The 19,629-nt window shown below is 37.9% G+C and overlaps 1 protein-coding gene across 2 annotated transcripts in view; it reads left to right on the forward strand.

Annotated features, from left to right (window-relative positions):
• The window catches only part of SUCLG2 (succinate-CoA ligase GDP-forming beta subunit), a 283,115-nt gene that overhangs the window by 233,984 nt on the left and 29,502 nt on the right, over positions 1-19,629 (forward strand). The window lies entirely within an intron of this gene.

Here is a 19,629-nt window from a genome sequence, read left to right on the forward strand (position 1 = left end):
TGGCATCTTAGATTTGCCCTCATAGCTCAGTTAGACAGAGTTCCCATAGGTAATGATAACTTTTTTTTAGCTATAATTTTTTTGTGAACAGAAATTAAGCTAATTATTAAACCAGCAAGAAAACAGTTAAAAAGCTGTGTTTTATAGATGCTTTTGTAGAGCTAGGCCAACTAAGCATCTCTGTGCAAATAAGTTTCTTTTTTACTACATCCTGAACCTCATACTTCCTGGCTAATATGACCCTGGTTTAGTCTTTACACCTTAAATTTAATTCACCCAATCTCTGGATTTATTATTAATTCTGCTAGGAACTCTCTCTCCCTCTGGGCATTTGAGCAGTTTGCTTATTAATCAGCAAATGTGGTAGGCTCATCTACCTCGCTACTCAGTTTATACCTCATTTCTCAGTTCTGTTTAGGAAAAAAGAGCCTTTCTTCCTCACACAGCAGCTAGCAAAAAGAAAGGTCACTCAGTCACTTGAATCTGGGCCCCCTCCCCCATCTTCTACAACTAGAAAGGATTCTGTCTCCTTCCACACCCACCCTCCACCTTACTATCTTTATACTTAGTGGGCATCACGCCTCGCATCTGAAAGTTTCCCTGAATAAAATTGGTTCCTTTCAGCCAATTTCAAGCACAGATGAGGTCACAACTGGTAAATGGAATGAAAAAATAAACCAGTAACATATTTAGCTCAAGTAACATTCCAGGTAAATATTTTAAAACTCGTTAAACAGGGTTTGGGGAAGCCATATGAAGTGGTTTCTCCTGGAGGTCAACTTTAGGGTTTTTCAAATGGTTATAAAGTGATGTTTTATGGGATAGCTTTTATAGAAGGGCTGTTTTGAACTTTTATTAGAGGAAATGGCTAGCAGCAACCTCCCCACTCCCCAACAAGTACAGTGAGAAAAACCCAAAAGACAAATAATAGACAACCTGTCTCCTAACATAGGGGAGAACAACAATACAGCATAACAAGATACCATCTCAACTTTGTTTCTTATCTATTCAGAAGATTTTAAGATAAGGAAGCTCGAGAGAAATTAGTTATTCCTTCCATTTAATTCAATCCAATAAATGAGTATGGAGTTCCTCTTCCTTTTAGAACTCTGACTTTGGTGTAACAGAAGGACCTTCTAGGTGAAAGGGTAACAGAAATAACAAAGATTCAATTTCTGCCCTCAGCAAATTCAAAATCTTGAGAGAAAGACATATGATATGATTATTTGATAACTCTATATTCTGATAGAAGAACCAGAGGGATATAAAAGACAGAAAGGTAAAATGGTATGGCATATGGTAACAACTGGAGGCTTAGAACCTAGCAGATCGGGGTCACCATGTTGGATGAATGTGAAGGATAATTATGCATGGAGAGGTCATAAGAAGAATCTTAAATGAAGCTTCTAAGGATAGGCAGGATTTGACCAGGTGTAAAGAAAAAGGTAGCTCTAGGCGTAAGGATAGAAATGAGATATAAAAATAAACAGCAAATTTGGAATATAATATTGTATAGCTGGAGCGTTTATAGTTGACTACAGAAAGTTTCCTTTGCAGCTGTTTGCCCAAGGTTTCACCAGTGCATATGACTTTGTATTTCAGGTCAGGCCTTGGTGATCATAAATTAGTATTATCACTTCTAGTAGTGTCTTAGACCTGCAGGATACAGCATTTACTAAGACCAATTGCTGTCTATAAAAAGCTTCTTAGTCTAGTATAATATGCAGCCAGTTACTTGCTGCTTGTTTATTGAAACAAGTTTAATAAACCAGCAAAACAATACCAGTGGGTTTAAAAGTAAAGATGCTTGTTGTCATCTGCCAGGGGTGTATTTGAAAAGGTAGTTTGCCCCCTGGCTAGCCTCCCATTGTTAAATCTAGTCCCTGCTACAGTATCTCTTGACAGCTGAAAAATGCAGTTGGGACAAAGGGAATCTGAACAGACCATCCATCATCCCCTTCCTGCATTTCTTAAGGTTACACACACTCAATGTACCACCCAAAGAGAGCAAACATGGTCTCTAGTGCCCAACTGAGCCACCAGCTGCTGGCCCCTAAATGATTATTATTTGTTATATTTAACTTAGGTTTTAAGGTTGAACTGACTTTTCCTACCAACTAGATAGTCAGTTGACATTAGTTCTGGGATATAACGTGCCCATAGAAATAGTGTTGACCAGTAGCTTCCTTAATATTAATGCATTTCTGAAACCAAGCGTTTGTGTCTATGAACAATAAAGTCAAGTCTTGAGTTGCTGACCTGTTTTCTATTGTTTACTTTCTTGTCAAGGTCCTCTCCTCCTCAAAGTTATTTTAAAGCCAGATCTTACAACAATAGATTCAGTTTCACATGTGAATCGGTAGGCTACTTTTAAAGGAAAATAATTTTTTCTAAAAAGAGTAATAACATAAAATATATGTCTTTGATTATTTTAGATGGCTGGAACCATTACTAATAATCAGTTTCATTCAACAAAAAACTGTTCTGTCAAGTAATATATAAAACCTTTTGTTCATCCTTAGTATAAGGCCAATCAGTAGGAAGAAATCCTGTTGTAAATTACATCCTTAGTATTACTTATCATTTTATGTGTTTAAAGTAGGCAAAGATGCTTGGTCAAATAGATGGATTTTGCCACCTATTTTTTGTTTGTTTGTTTTTGAGATGGAGTCTTGCTCTGTTGCCAGGCTGGAGTGCAGTGGCAAGATCTCGGCTCACTGCAACCTCCGCTTCCAGGGTTTAAACAACTCCCCTCCTCAGCCTCCGAGGTAGTTGGGACTATAGGCACACACCACCATGCCTGGCTAATTGTTTGTACTTTTGTAGAGATGGGGTTTCACCATGTTGAGCAGGATGGTCTCAATCTCCTAACCTCGTGATCTGGCTGCCTTGGCCTCCCAAAGTGTTGGGATTACAGGCGTGAGCCACTGTGCCCAGCCTGCCACCTATTTTAGTTAGCAGAAAAGAGTGTCATGCTATTAAGGAATCAAGTATTTATAAATGAGGCATTTCAGTACTGGAGAAAAGTTTATTTTCTTGCATATATTATGTTCTTTACAATCTTATTGTAATACATATTTTTTTACTCAGCAAATACTTTTCCTTAAATATTGCAAAAGTAAATTTCGGAAGAGTCCATATTCACATTCTGAACAAATGGAGTTTGAAATGAAGAGTTTTAGTTGTCTGTTCAGAGCCATTATTAGCATTTTGGGTAATCAGAGCTTTTTTTGTTTAGCCAACATATTCTTTCTTATATGTCTATTTTACTTGCTATCAAGTATGTTTTGGTTATTGTACAAACCAAACTTAATGACCTCAGGTGCTAATATATCACTGATATTTACAAGTAGTGAAATAATTGTGATTATGGGATTTTATTATTGTTTGTTTGCTTGTTTTGTCTATTTTTTTAGCTCAGGAAAGAGCAAACATTTTAAAATACTAAACCTTGGCAATCTTGTCTTGTCTAACCTCCTGGAATAGCACTCCTTAGCATTCTCTAATACTCTCAGATACAGAATCTTTCTCATAGGAGTTGTGTCTTATGTTAAGTGAGACAATTGATAATTGGGTTTTATTCTTTATTACAGGAAAGCAGGATCTTCCTGAGCTGGAATTCCTCTCTAACTATACGTTAGAATCCTTTTGAGCTTATAGTAACATTTTACAAGTCTCTATTTGAGACTAAATTTTATTTATTTTTAGGTTACTGGAAACCTCAATGGTTTGAATGTTTATGCAGTATCATGGTGTCCAGTGGAAATTTACTTCACCTGTTTTAGAGTTCACCAGACAAACAGGACTAATAAGAGATGTAAAGAGATTTATTATAAGGTATTGGCTCATACAGTCATGAAGGCTGAGGAGTCCCACTATCTGCTGTCTGTAAGTTAGAGACCTAGGAAGGCTGGTGGTGTAGTTTGAAGGCCTGAGAGCCAGAGAGCTAATGGCTTAGCATCCATTCTGTGTCTGAAGCCCTGGGAACCAGGGGTGGCAATGGCAGAAGGAAGATACCCCAGCTAAATAATCACAAAGAGAGAGCAAATCCTCCCTTGCTCCACCTTTTTTTATGCATAGGCCCCCAACAGATTGGATGGTGCCCACCCATTTTGGTGAGGGTGGGTATTCTCTATTCAGCCCACGAATTCAAATGCTAATCTCTTGTGGAAACACTCTCAGACACCCTCAGAAATAATGTTTTACCAGATATCTGGATATCCCATTTTCCAGTCAAGTTGACATATAAAATTAATTATCTTACTTTCCAAGCATCCCAATATTCTAGGGATAAATAATGCACTTAAAACAGAGGTGTGAGTCAGTCCATTGATACTACCCAGATCTTATTCTGTATTCCTAAAATGATGCTAAGTACAAGAAGGCAATACCAAGTAAAAATAGGAAGTTCTTTGCCCTATAATTAGAAAAACAAAGTAAATTCATGTCAATTAGGAAGCCATAAATCATAGTAATCTTATATGACATTGAATTTAAAACTAGAAGACCACTTAATCAAATGCAAAATGATTCTCTGGCTAAAGATGAGGGGGAAGGGGAGGCGATTGTGGGTGGAAGACGTTGAGTAGGCTTAATGAGCAGCCTTGATAGCAGAAGAGTTGGAAGGGTGTAAGAGAAGGTAAGGGCTTTTAGGCGAGATGATTGAGCAGGAGAAGACAATAAAGAGATTGTTCAGATTGGCTAAAAGTGGAATGCTAAGCAACATATTCAGCCAGAGAACATGGGGCCAAATCTTGGAGGCCAAGGAATGCTGCTGTCACTTCCATAATCATTGTCCTGCAGCAGTTCATTTGGGGTCCTCCATCAAGCAGCAGTAGTGAAAATGGTGGTGTCAGCAGTGGTGCTGGTGGTTTTAGTAATGGCCAGCAGTTACTGAGCTCTTATGATGTGCCAGTCTCTTGTACTTCATATGGATTGTCGTATTTTAAGGCATTATTATCTATTTTACAGCCAAGAAAAGGAGGCATAGAAGAGATTCATAACTAACCTGAGGACACAGAACTAGTATGGGTAAAGCTAGTATGTTGAGTCCAGGCAATTTTACACCATATTCCGTATTTCAGAACACATCCCTGTATTACCACTGGACAGTAAGTAGCTGCAGAGAGCAGCAGTTCCAATGCATCATCCTACATTTTAGGAGGGAGGTTGATGACTAGAGTCCATCCAGAGAAGGATAATTGGGAAAATAAAGAGTCCTTGAATCTCTGTGAATGGAAATAGAGATGTCAAAAAGATAATCATGTTTGTGAGATAAAGTGGTAAATTGGGCTTTGGATTCCCCCCTTTTTCTCCTCTTCCCCTGGCACAGTGGGCTGAGTCCCCTCACCATTGTATATCAGCGATTGAATAATTATGTACAAATGTTTAAGTGGATTACAAGATTATTCCAGGTAGATGGAACTATTTTTATCAGTGACAAAAGAGTTCCTAAGAGATGTCATTCACTGATCTTTTTTAAATGAACCACCATTTGCTTTTATATTGCACTAAAGCAATCCTTGAAGATCTAGTACAGAGAAAACAAAATCAGAGTATCAATTTCTGCAGTTTTGATTTTCCACCAAACACATGAGATCTGTTAGAGACTTCATGAAGTGGAAGAAGAGAAAAAGAAGTGGTGTATAGTCAGTCCTGTTATTGGTCAGGACCTAAACAACGGAATGCAGCATTTCTTCTGCTCTTGAATCTTAGCTATAGTAAGATAGCCCACTGTTTTAATAATGGTGTTTTAGGAACAAAACCCACTTCAGAAAAGGGAGATACTCATTCTAAGGGGGATTCTGATGTCAGAAATGTTAAAATGTCTAAAAGCTTTTTATTTTAAAATAGTAGAAATAAGAAGTAACTTCTGCTCTCATCTTTACAGAATCTTGTAGAGCAGAGGATAAGACAAAACTGTGCAAATATTAATAAAGGCAACATGATGTGTGAGTATTTGGGCTCTAAGAGGTGAGGGAGGCATGAGGAAGATGGACTCAAAGGCCAGGCACAGAAAAAGCCTAAATGAAGTTGGTGGATGTTGGGAGGAGGGAATTATAGTGTCTAGACTTTGAGTACTCATATCAGGTTAGCCCTGTAATGGAAACATTACAAACATGCATTTAATGGAAATGCATAAAATTATTCCTAGGTGTATTACTCCATTCTCACGTTGCTAGTCAGGAACACCTTAGACTGGGTAATTTATAAAGATAAGGGGTTTAATTGACTTACAGTTCCGCATGGCCCGGGAGTCCTTAGGAAACTTACAATCATGGCAGAAGGCACCTCTTCACAGGATGGTGGGAGAGAGGATGCAAGCACGGGAAATGCCAGACACTTATAAAACCATCAGATCTCGTGAGACTCACTCAGTGTCACAAGAACAGCATGGGGGAATTGCCTGCATGATCCAGTAATATCCACCTGGTCCCACCCTTGACCACCTGGGGATTATTACAGTGCAAGGTGAGATTTGGGTGAGGACACAGAGCCAAACCACATCACTACACCTGTTAACCATCCACAATCTTGACAGCCTGATCCAGGAAAACCTGTCTTCTTCAGCCTAATAAATCTGTCTCCAAAGACCCTGACCATATAATTCTACCTTCCATTCTCAGGTCCAGAAGCTTCCACCTAATGTGATGGGTGTCTTCACAACCTTCTGAGTATTGACCATCTCTCTTGTTGTAGCTGAAGATGCTTATTAAGTGTAAATGATACAGATGCTCTATCTGTCAATTGCCCGCCCTTTAGTAAGATGCACAGATAATAATGAGTCCACAGTTACCTCCTTATTGGCATTATCTTAGTAAATGGTAAAGTAGCTATTAAACTGGAACTTTATGGTTTATAAGAAGGTGTTCTTAGTTGAGCTGTGCCTTTGAAATCTCTTTCTCATTCTCAACATGAAGTTTACCACTAGATTATAAAATTAGCAAAGGAAAAGAATGACTTTCTGGTCACAGATTTCCTTTGTCCCCACATCTCAACACAGTTGTACACATATTGTAAGATCTTAGTAAAATCATGTTGAATGTTCTTTTTTGTTGTTGTTGAGATGGAGTCTCACTGTCGCCAGGCTGGAGTGCAGTGGCGCGATCTCGGCTCACTGTAACCTCTGCCTCCCAGGTTCAAGCGATTCTCCTGCCTCAGCCTCCCAAGTAGCTGGGGCTATAGGCATGCACCACCACACCCAGCTAATTTATTTGTATTTTTAGTAGAGACAGAGTTTCACCATGTTGGCCAGGATGATCTCAATCTCTTGACCTCGTGATCCGCCTGCTTCAGCCTCCCAAAGTGCTGGGATTACAGGTGTAAGCCACTGCGCCCGGCCTGAATATTCTTATTTTAAACCTCCCTGTCTTACTGTATTTCTCATCGAAGCTATTTACGGTGAAAGAAAAACCCCAAGTTTTGAAGCTTAGTCTCTGCGCCTCAGGTAGAGCTGACAGCCATTCACTTCTGTTCTGCATTTACTTGCCTCATTTGAGTAAACTTCTTCCTGCCTTGAAGGACTGTACTGTATGCATGTAGACTGATTACTGTGCAAATCTTCTTTGCTTTTATTCTAAGAATTGAAAACGTTTCTCATTAGACTATCCTCCTCCTCAACATAACCCAAATAGACTTTTAAAAAGCCAATTTTGATTATTTTTCTAGTCCAGTTTATGTCAAAGATGCAATTCAGTTCTAACAGTCTTTATATTCTAATTAAACTCTTCCAATTTGCAGTTTTTGTCTTCATTCTTCATTTATTCATAAAAGCCAAATTTGACCTAGATATGTAGTAGTAGATGACAAAACATGGAGTTGCTAAGCCCCATTCTCCCAATGAATACTATTTATCTTTCATTTTTATAGCAGTAAAATATTTATATAAACATACCATAGTGGAATAAAAGCAACAATCTGGTGCTAGTGATCTTCACTGTGATTGACACATATTAGTTAACTATACGTTTAGTGTGTTTGTGCAGAAATGTTTCTCAAGGATTTTCTAACAGGTGTTGCAATTGAGGTCCTGAGAGATGAAGAGATGTGTCCAAGGTCCTGTACCTAAATCAGGGAAGAGCAAAGACTAGAACCCAGGTCTCCCACCTGACTGCTAGTGAATTGTTTTGCATCCCTGCTTCTTTGCTTGTTTTTTGCTGAGGGAGAATTGTTTTGGGAAATATATAAAGGACTCTGTTATCATATGTCTAGGGTCATATTGTACTGTAATAGAGTATGTGGGGTACCCTGGCAGTGGTAGGACAGTGGGTCTTTAAATGGGTCTTTAAAGTGAGTCTTTAAAGACAATGGGTCTTTAAATGTGGTAGACAGGGTATCAGGTTAGATAAAAGTTTGGGTAAGCTGCATGGTCAGATAGACCCAGATTGAAATTCCTGCTCAGACATTAAGCAGCTACAGGACTATGGGCAAGTTTATTAACCTCTGTGATCTCCAGTGTTAACACCTGAACTTCTTGTGCGGATGAAATGACCTGATACTTATGATGTGCTTAGCATTACACCTCACACAGACTAACAGCCTTAATAAAAAGTTAACTATTCTTAGATATTACATGTTTATCTGAGTTATGGTTATTGAAAAACCCATATGTGCCTGACGGTAAAACTAGGATTACTGCAAGGAGAAGGGAAAAGATGACAGTCATGTTTCTTACTAACTCTCATTGGAACATACAACAAGCACCTTCTTTAGAATTAAGATACACACACACACTCACACACATACACAGTATGCATATGGTGTATGTCTTTGTGTGTGTGTGTATATTTCTTTGATTGTTTTTTACTTTATCATGCTGCCTTATGGAGGATTGTTTTTTGAAATATGAAAAGGACTCCTACATGTGTCTTTAAGTCATGTTGTAGGGTAGTTGTGGATTGAGTAGTCCTCTTGAGATTCTCCTTATTCTTCAATATCAAATTAACAGAGAAAGAAAAATAGTTTTACTTTGTGGTGTATGGACCTTTGCAAATCAGTAACAAGAAAATAATCTATTATTTCCCACACCATCCCACACTCATACTTAATAATACTCCTCCTACTACTTTGTTTTTTAGTCTTTCCCTTACTTCTCCTGAAGCCGGAGATGAAAATGTAATTTGCCAATATACAGCCAAATTTGTTTTTGGAACACATTGTTCTAGATTATTATCTTTCTCACTTACCACCAGTATGGTATATTGCATTGTTATAAAACAAAATCACAAACAATTTTCAGGTCAGTACATTTTAGTAAAGTCAATTTATTACGTTACATGTTTTGTAGATGAGATACCTGACTTGTGACCAATGCTTGGACTTATATATGATTGTTAAGTCACTTCAGACTCAATTCAATTTCATTTTCCTTTTTTCACCCAAGTCCATTTTCCCCATTTTTCTCCTGAATTTAGGATGGCAAGTGTATACTTTATGCCTTGCAAATAAATTGGTTTCTGTGTAATCATGATAATAAATCAAGCCAACTGGGTGCTGCTGCCCATATCAAAGTCTGCAGCTTCCTAATACATGCCAATTAATTCTCTTCATGAAGCAATCAAACCATCCCTGCCTTCCTGGCAGTGTTTTTGATGTTTCCCTCACCTTTTCTTAAACATCTTAAAGAGAAACATGCGTCTGTGAAATCATTGCACAGTTCAGCAGCTTTTGATTTTCAGCTTCCAATTCAATCATGCAACCTGTCATTCTAATTTTTTTTCACTTCACAATTATCCTATTTCTTTTCCTGCTTGTGTATTATCCACTCTGTGGATCATGTCAATAACAGTTTTTAAATCATTGTAAATTATAATAGTTTGACACTTATTTGGAGAAGCCTCATTTTTGACAAGGAGGAGGAAATTTCATATCATACTGTCATAAATTGGGGGTCAACTCAACATAAATTTCTCTTCTCATTAACATTTGAGAGAGAATGCTTCTAATGTAAGATTTTAAGAAAACAGTCACTAAGATTTGAGTTTAAATTGTTTCCTCTGGCCTTATTAGCTGTATGAAAACACAGACCTTCCCAGATAAAGGACCATAATTTTTTGTTAGTATTACGGTTCATGATTTTAGTTACATTTCTCAGAGCTGGAGTCAGACAATTGGACATTCTGATTCACTGTAGTTTGTAAGCCAATTTCTTATGTACCTTCCTAATGAATAGGCAGAACTGTATCTTTTAAGTTCAAAGGAGTAGAAAATCTACATCAGAAGAGACCAGGATAACATCTGACCTGGTGTTCTAAGTGGGGTGTGGTAAGTGTATCTCTTCAGAAAATTACAGACATGATTTAGAGTTATTTTAATTGGTTCCTCTAAACAGGCCATCAACAGACAGTCAGTTTCTTTGTAAATTTAGCTGATGTAAATGGAATGCCAGCATCCTTTCATCACAGGACTGAGTGCTTGGTGATAGAGAACAGAGATGACTGAGCATGCTTTTGTAGTATCAGGAAGCAAGCAACCTAGAAATACTCTTAAATGACATACCATTGTATTCTGACCCTAACATTGTGCAGACCTTTTTTGTTTTTAATCCATGACTTGGCCTAGAGCACACACAACTATTTCAAAGGTTTCACTGAATGCATTTCTTATAATGTTCACCTGTGTGTCTTTAGTCCCAACTAGATAGTTCTCTCTCAATACTTTTTTGTTATCCCTGAGTTCCAGGAGAGGTCCAGGCCATTTGTGATTATCCCATGAGGAACAGTTAAAGGCAGTGGAAGCCCCACCTCTATGGAGGCAGAGATTAATCAGGATGGTATGGGCTTCAGGAACAGAGGTTGGGACAGCAGGCAAGATAGCTCACTGGAAGCAGGACTCAGGGACTTCAAAGATTCTTCCATCTCCAGGGCCCCTGTTCTACCATGGCCAGGAAGGCAGGGATCTTGTGGTTAGCTTTTGGCACTAACTATATTTATATCAGAGAAAGGAAAAATTAGGGATGTGTCATAGCTTTTGTCAGTGAATACTGGCCCTGTCACTTTAGGATTAGGAATTCGCTTTACTGTTCATCAAAACAGCTTAATGTAATGGTGAAAGCTCTTGTCATTAGATAAACCTGTGTTCAAATCCTTGTCTGGCCATTAACTAGCTGCTGATCTTGGCAAACTACTTCAGCTCTCTGAGCCCCAGTTTTCCTGTCTCTAAAAATAGTGGTAATAAAATCATAGCTCATAGGAGTTTGGAAAGGGTTGAATTACTTATATGCCAGGTAAGTGGTGAGTAGCAATAATTGCTGACTACTAATAAGTACTGGTTATAGGTATATAATAAGTACTGGTTAATAGGTACTGGGCTTAGTGCCTTATTTTAATTATCTCATTTAATCCTTGCACCAACCCTGCAAAGGTAGGTACTAATATTATTATCCCCATTTTAAAGATGAAGAAACTGAGGCCCAAAGAAGTTAGCTAATTCACACACCTAGTAAGTGATAGAGCCAGTGCTTTTGTTGCAGAGATCAGAATCAGAACCCTACTCCATGGGTGGAATTTTACAGCTCCTCGAAGTCAGGATCATGTGTTATTTATCTTTGTATCTTATGTCCTCTTTTTGGCCTCAGAAGCTAGAACAGTATTTTGTTGTATCAGATGAGGTCCCACAATATGAAGATTAAAGAATAACTTTCAAACAGCTATAGCCTCAACAATGCAATGGAGGGATGCAATGGGCCACCTTGCAAAGGAGGAAGCTCCCTGTCTTTGAAAAGGTTCAAGCTGCGGCTGGCTGAACCCTCAGGTCCTGCCTAGCTCTAAGATTTTCTGATTCATTCATCTCCCCGGCATGCCCACATTACATAAGGTGCCTTTCTCTGCTGGAGGAAAAGAGGAAAGAGTACACATCCGTGGGTTATGTGTTAAATCATTCAGCCTTCACTCCTACAAAGTAAAATCTCCGACTCAGGATTCTACCTACTGTTACTCTCTACACTTTACTAAACAATCAGATTTTCATCTCCACTCCTATTTTTAGTTTTGAGAAACTAGTTCAGTTCCTTGTTAAAAAGTATTGTAAGCGTCATGTCGCACCATTATTAAGAAATGTCTTTTACAGTATGAATATAGTGCTAGGTGAGTTTATATAAATTATTCCATATTTGAGAAGGAACCATTTGGTACTTGTTCTGAATACAGTTGTTTAAGAGAAGAAAATTGCAGACAAGCAGTTTTGTTCCCTGCCATTTCAAAACCCTTGGCCTTGTCTAGGCAGCTAGCAATGACGACTACCCTGAAAATGAAATTACTGTGGTACTTTCTAAGTACTCGAGTTCTTTAATTATTTCCAATATATTGCCAAATGAAACATTTATGAAAAAGCTTACAATTACACCAAGTATCTTGAAAATTTACACTTACGTTGGTGAAACATCAAACAGTACAGTGTATGGTAGTACTGTTTTTTTTTTTTCTGTAGACAAGAATTCTCTTTGCTCTTATTTTTCATGACTCATCCTTCCTTAACTCATCTTTCTTATCCTTTGAAATTTTCTTTTCAGAGAATCAAAAAAGCTTTCTTCATCATTTTTTTTTGTCAATTCACAAGACCTCCACTTTTGAATAGTAGAAATAATGTTGGTTTTTCCACAGGGATTGGTTATAAATTCCTTCTCCACGCCGAAGTACACTGGCCTCTAGTGGATACCTGTCTCAGTTGTAGTTCATCTTGATCTTGCCTTAATTCACTTATTGTAGCACTAAATCACATATTTTAATAATTTTCAATAGTCTATATTAAGGAACACAATCAGAATTTCAGAGGGTTTGAAGTAGATTTTGTCATGAATTTGATTAAACTTTATGTGGATAGTCATATACTTAGCAATGTACTTAACAAATGTAGATTATTTCCTGCAATTTGTTAAGATGTAATTGTGATGTTAATTCCACAGTACTTTTCACTTAACACACATTGCACTTGAAGACTTAAGGCATATGTAACAGATCATTATAGAAATCAGCCCAACTTACTCATGTCAGAGAAATAAGATTCTAATAGGATACCAAATTATCTCATATTCCCTGTACATAGTCCTGATTAAGAAAAAGAAAAGCTAGCATGTTCCAAAGCAGTATTATTATAGTGGGATTTTTTAAGTGTAAAATTTAGGAAAATCATCTGTTTAAAAGTATGAATCTATGTCACTTTTTAGAACTTGCAGTTTAGTATATTTCAGTATGGCAAAGCATTCATTTCAATTTTCATATGTGGTCATTAAATGGTAAAAGCATATTCATGTTTATTCAACAATCTGCCATTAATTTAAGTGTGAAAAATATTTTATTGAAAGAGCTACCTAAATTCTTATTGAAAACTCTGCCTATCAGTGAACCAACAATTCAACCTTGAGTTTATTGATAAGTGACATCTGGTATTGGTTGTAGGTTCGTTCTGCCTCAGGGTCTCTCATGAGGTTGCAGTCAAGAAGTATGCCAGGTTCACTGTCATCTCAAGACTTGATTGATTGGGGCTGGAGGATCAGTCTGCTTCCAAAATGACTCACATGGCAGTTGGTAGGAGGCCTGAGGCCTTGGTTCCTTGCTGGTTAGAAGTCTCTTGAGCATTCGTCCTTATGGTATGGCAGTTGGCTTGCCCAGAGTGAGTGATCCAAGAGAGAGAACAAAGAGGAAGGAGGCCCAGTACTCTTCATAACCTGGTCTCAAAAGTCGCACACTGTCATGTCCACCATATTCTGCTCATTAGAATGGATAGTGATCCAGTCTAGCCCATGCTCCAGAGGAGGACGATTAAGCTCTACATCTTGAAGAGAAGAACATTAAGGGATTTGTGGGCATATTTTAAAACTATCATGGAAGGAGATCTTCAAGGGAGAATTTGTCTCATGTTTAAGGAATGTGTTGCATCTGGATGTATAGAAAGGACATTTTAAGCTCTGACAAGGATTTGAGCCAAGTTGGCCAGTAGGGTGACTGAAGGTGTTAGAGTGGAAGATTATAGGGCAAACCATATGACACAGTAGATCTGGAGTCACATGAGGGTTTAGGATTACCAAATGTGTGGCTTAGAGGAGTTACCTAATGCCTCTATACTGTATGCCATCTGTAAAATATGGAAAGTAGTTACCTTCTTTACAGGGTCATGGTGAGATATCAGTAAGTTAGGACATATAAAAGATTTAGGAAGAGCCTGGCATCTAGTAAGTGATTAAGAAGTGATAGCTACTTCAGCCTTAGTATGATTGCTGCCATATGTAAATTCATGCTGTGTAACTCTTCAGTCGTTTTTGTAGCCTGAGAAATCCTACTTGTGTCCTTCTCCAAACTTGCTTGGTTTCTTTTCTCTCTTTCTGTCTCTGTAGCTTTATTCTGCATTCACACATGCAACAGTTTTCCAACCGAATATTTCATTATATGCAGAAATAGTTTCAAATTCTGGCCAGGCATGGTGGCTCACACTTGTAATCCCAGTACTTTGGGAGGGCTAAGCAGGAGGATCACTTGAGCCCAGGATTTTGGGACCAGCCTAGGCAACATAGCGAGGCTCCATCTCTACCAAAAACTTTTTAAAAAATTATCTGGGCATGTGGCACATGCCTGTAGTCCCAACTACTCAAGAGCCTGAGGTGGGATTGCTTGAGCCTGGAAGGTCAAGTCTGCAATGAGCTGTGATCGTGACATTGCACTCCAGTCGGGGCAACAGAGCCAAGATCACATCTCATAAAGAAAAAAGAAATAGAAATTCTCAGATTATTTGAGGGAGAGGGAAAATCTGAAAGTTAGAGAGGGTAGCAGCAGTATCAGGAAAGATGCACTGGTTTGGAAAGCATCTTCCAGGATGTTGATACATCTGTGTAGTCATGGGAAATACATAGATTAAGCAGTAAGGACAGATGCTGTTCTCAGATACATTTTGTCTAGTAAGCCTAATGTTTTTAAAAATCCAGAATTTTGGCTTTTGAAAACTGGAAAGATCTGGGCATAATAGGCCTACATTCCCATGGCAACAATTGGATGGATTGTGTAGCAACTGCCCCTTTTTAAAATGTCCTTGCTGGTATGTCAGAGTATTTTCTGTTGTCTTAATCTAATACCTGTCTACTCATTTACTCACCTGCCTGGCACTGAGTTTGAAACCACATCTTCCAATTAAAATTAACACTCTGCAAGTCAGTTAGTCAATAGAATCTCCCATAAGAAGTACCCCCAACATCAAGGTACTCGATACATCTATAAAAACAGTCATTTGGAACTGTAACATGAAACTGGGATGGAATTCCTGTTCTCAAATCTGCCAAGGCGGACATTAGTCTTCTCAACTAGGTGACAAGAACTTTAGAGTCTAGTTAGATGGCATAGTACGAAAGGGAACTCATGTAGCAGAAATGGGCATTACAGGAAGCATCACCTACTCAAGACAAACAAAAAAATGGGAGATGACCTCAGCTAGCCTGAGCAACACAGAAGACCATCGAAGTTTCCAGATTTCTGGGGTGAGAACTTTGACATGATATTCAAGGCAATCATGAAAATAAAAAGGAAATAAAAAGGTGGCACATCAAGACATTTACAAAAATATTGTTGTCAACCCAAGAAGTTTCTACTTTGATAGGACACACAATAGACATTAAACAGGTTGAAAGCTATTTTTTGGATCTAACATATTGGAAAATACATGTTCATGTGATAAACCCATACTGAGAAACACGTGTGATAAGATGGATGAGGTAGGCATCTGCAAACAGGGACATTTGTCCAGACATTTCAGAGAATAAAGGAGAGTTACAGAGCAGGGAAGACAAAAGGAAGCTCTAGCATATCAGGAAAGCAAATGCTTGTCTACATTGTAGACTTAGGTACTGTGTGTGTATCTGTCTTTACTGAATGCTGCTCAATTCCTAGAAAAGCCATGTGAAATTTGAGAGCTTTAGTTTCCTTCCCCACAGTTTTTCTTGGTTGTTAAGCCATCCTATACATATTCCTTTTGGGAATTTTTTTTGGTTGACTGTTAACAGCTCAATAACACAGTTTATTTGCTTAGTAGAACAGAATAATGTGGCTTTTGAGATAAATATATGGTGACTACTTGCAGCTGGGTCACTGGCATTTTATGGAAGTTAAACAACGCCTTTTGTTCAAGATTGCAGATCTACATTTTTAAATATTAACCATCTTCTCGAGTTTGTCTCCACGTTACACATGTTCCTTCTTTAGACAGACTGGGAGACCACATGGGGATTCAGTCTTATTGAGCCCATCTTTCATTATGCTGAAAATAAGGATTGCAAGTCACCTTCTTGATGGACTTTCCTTAGTTCTGTTTGTGGCTAATAAACTAAATGAAGCCATTTTAGTGCTGAGAAGCTCGTTTTCACCTGACAAGCCATCATCTGTCATTTATAATGGACAGGACCCAAGATAATAAAGCCTTTAGCTTGTTTTCCTTTTTCTGCCTTTAACTGGGATGTAGATCCAGACAGCTAATGAGCAACAATTTCAGATTCTTAGGTATTAGCCATGTCCCAAAAAGAGCCAAGGAAAGAAATGTTTGTGATAATACTCATTTAATGGCTTGTGCTGAGAATGTGCAGATTTATTTGACTTTTATTTCATTGTGTAACCCATGACCATGGTTATCTTGTGGAGAGGGGGTAACTGAAAAAAATATTAACCTTCCAGTTCTAGAAGATTGAATGGATTTTCCCAAAAGCAAGCTGGGTTGGTCAGAATGGCACATTATCAGTCTTAAAAGGAAACAATGGCACACTCATCTCACAGTATATGGAGGAAAGTTTACTTTTTAAAATATTGATAATGACGGTGTATGTGGGGTTAAGGGAACCTGGGCTGGCAGCCTGGGATCACTTCTGTCCCAAAGCTGAAAGAGAGAGAAGGAGGTGACTACTTGACCAGAAGAGAATATCCTGTAATGAAGACTTTCTTGAGATGCTCAGATACCTTCTGTGGAGGAAACAGCAACCCAAGACAATCATGCTGGGAGGGATGGGGGAATAAATGCCCCAGATTCCCTCCCCTCCTGCCAGGGTTCCCCAGATGTCAGATCCAAAAGGAACCCGTTAATCTGTTCTCTCTAGTCAGCCTCCCAGGTCCAAGAGGAGGTTGCAAAAGAGTGGAGAGGATCTGGAGAGGCCCCTGACAATTCTGCAGCACAGCTAGGTCCCAAATCATGATGTTTTGATAGTCTGTTTAACATGTGCCTCAGAGAATAGAATATTCTGGAATCCTTTTGGAAAAGGAGTCTAATAGCTAGAGAACTCTTCGAGGTCCACGAAAGGTTAACCATGGATGAGAGAAGGTGTGGCCAATCAATGATTTAGACACTTTGAGGTAGAAAGCATTTTGTTCAATTCCTTACTTAACAGGCTGTGGGGGAGTGCTCTGCCAATGTAGTTTGTAATTTGCTCCAGACGTGGTATACTGACATTTGCTGAACAGCTAAATAAATAGATCTGAGTTCCACACAACAGATAACAGCAAGGTCAGACAGTGATATTAGTAATTTTATAATATTATCTACAGCTGAGAATGTTTTTTGGCAACAGTGACACTTGATACTGCTGGTCAGTGTAGAAAGAATTCTACAAGATTCGATTCCTCCTGATATTAAATATTACCGGGCACCAGCCCTGCCCAGGCATTTCAGAGGAGCCTTAATTCAAATGGGATGTTGATTTTTATAATAAATGTTTTAACTTTCTTGCATTATTGTTTATTTGGTTTTCCTCTTAATTTGCCTGAATTTAAGTTTGAAATATTAATGAATTTTTTCAGCAGTGACTGAAAATTCTGAAATTTCAGAATTTAAGATTCTGAGTGTGAGGTTTGGCATTAGAGTCATTTTACTGGAATGAACAAAAGGTGGGGATTTGGGGAAATGAAGTGGAAACTTGTTTTTGTAAAGAAATTTGGCAGTAAATTGCCTTTCACAAATATACTAGTGAGATTTGTAATGAATAAAACATGTATGTGTTTTAAAAATACTTTTACTTAAAATAATTTTAATATAAATTTTAGCCTATAAGAAATAGCTTATAGATCACTGATATCTTCGCTGGAATCTTATGTTTTTACTCTTTCCAGCCAGATATTTATCCACTAGGATTTTGATATGAATCTTTATCAACCCCTTATTTTTCCAGAAAACTAAATGATCAAATAGGTTTATTTGAACAGATGCCTAAAACCTCACAGAATCATTATATTCCACCTTTGTTTTACATTAGATTTGTTATTTACAGAAACAGTGGGTTTTGCCATTAACTAAATTTGTCTTCATTTCTCTGTGGTGTGAAGTGTGAATCTGTGTGGTCCTAAGTTTTGGTTCTCTCTGCTTGGCTATTTTTTTTTCTAATTGATGTTAATCACAAATAAAGGAGAAGAAACCACTCATAGAAATATTTTTTTTCCCTCTTGCTTGTAGGGACAGTAACCCTGTGGAGACTGATATGTTGCAATGATAGATGGATAGACATCCTGTTTATAGATTAATAAATGGGTCCTTCACCAAGTTGCCAATTTTATGGGTGTTCTCTATATTAACCCTCCAACAAATGATAATGGATATTTACATGCATCAAGATGACATAAGTCTGAGATGATTGGACAAAATGTGGCTCAGAAAGAATGTGCCAATAAATATTCTTAATCTACACCAATGTAGCTCCCATTACAAATGAAATATAGATATTGCATTATAAGCAATGAGTATCCTGCTTTGAAAGCAATTATCTGTTAAGCAGGAAAGACAGTTTTGTAACCAAATATTTCTGAACAGTCAATTCTAATAGCCGATTTGTTAAGAGAGAATTATATACCTCTTTTTTGAAGTCTTTTGATGCCCTTTTATGAAATAGTATGACCAAAATCTCTTTGCTCTATTTTTTTTTTTTTAGCTTTGAATATCTCTGTGGCCAAATTATACATTATGGTAGTTTTTGCATGATTTATTTTAAACACACAGCACTCAAAAAAGAACCCTGCATTTGCCATTCTAAATGTCCAAGTGGTTTTTGTTTTGTAATCATGACAATGGTTCTGATTCTCAGTTCAGAAGGATATGGGAACTATTGCTGGAAAAAGTAGAAACTGTGTTTGTGCTATTCCCCCAAATTTCTGTGCCCTTCAGTCCGTTTAACTCCTTGTCTCCTGTTCCTATTTATAATGCCAATCAATATTTCCGTCTTTAGATTTTTCTTCTTCCGAAAATCCTGTTAATACCTGACTTAACCACTACTACCCTGTCTGCTGACAACTACAGAAGCATTTATATGCCACCCTTGGCCTGACCAGGGCCTTGGTAGTTGCTATTCTTGATTGTGAAAGGCTTCTACTTTTGTAGATACTATAACTTTGACCTAAATAATGAAATGATTAGCATCTATGTAAAGAAGGACCCTAGATCTCTGTGCCACCTAATCACAAATATACCAGCTCCTACACACCTTTTCTGACAGCTCTCTGCAGATCACATTTCTAACCCATTGACGCTTTTGCAGAAAATGACTAAATTAAAGTGTTATAACTTAGAACACAGATGGTCTGCTAAAGCTCACATTAAGCTAGAATCCAAATTATTTGACCAGAAGATTTTTTCAAGGAGCATTACTTAGGTCTAATACTTCATAGAATATACTTTGGAGAA

Source organism: Theropithecus gelada, chromosome 2, assembly GCF_003255815.1.
Source record: "Theropithecus gelada isolate Dixy chromosome 2, Tgel_1.0, whole genome shotgun sequence".
Taxonomy (NCBI): domain Eukaryota; kingdom Metazoa; phylum Chordata; class Mammalia; order Primates; family Cercopithecidae; genus Theropithecus; species Theropithecus gelada.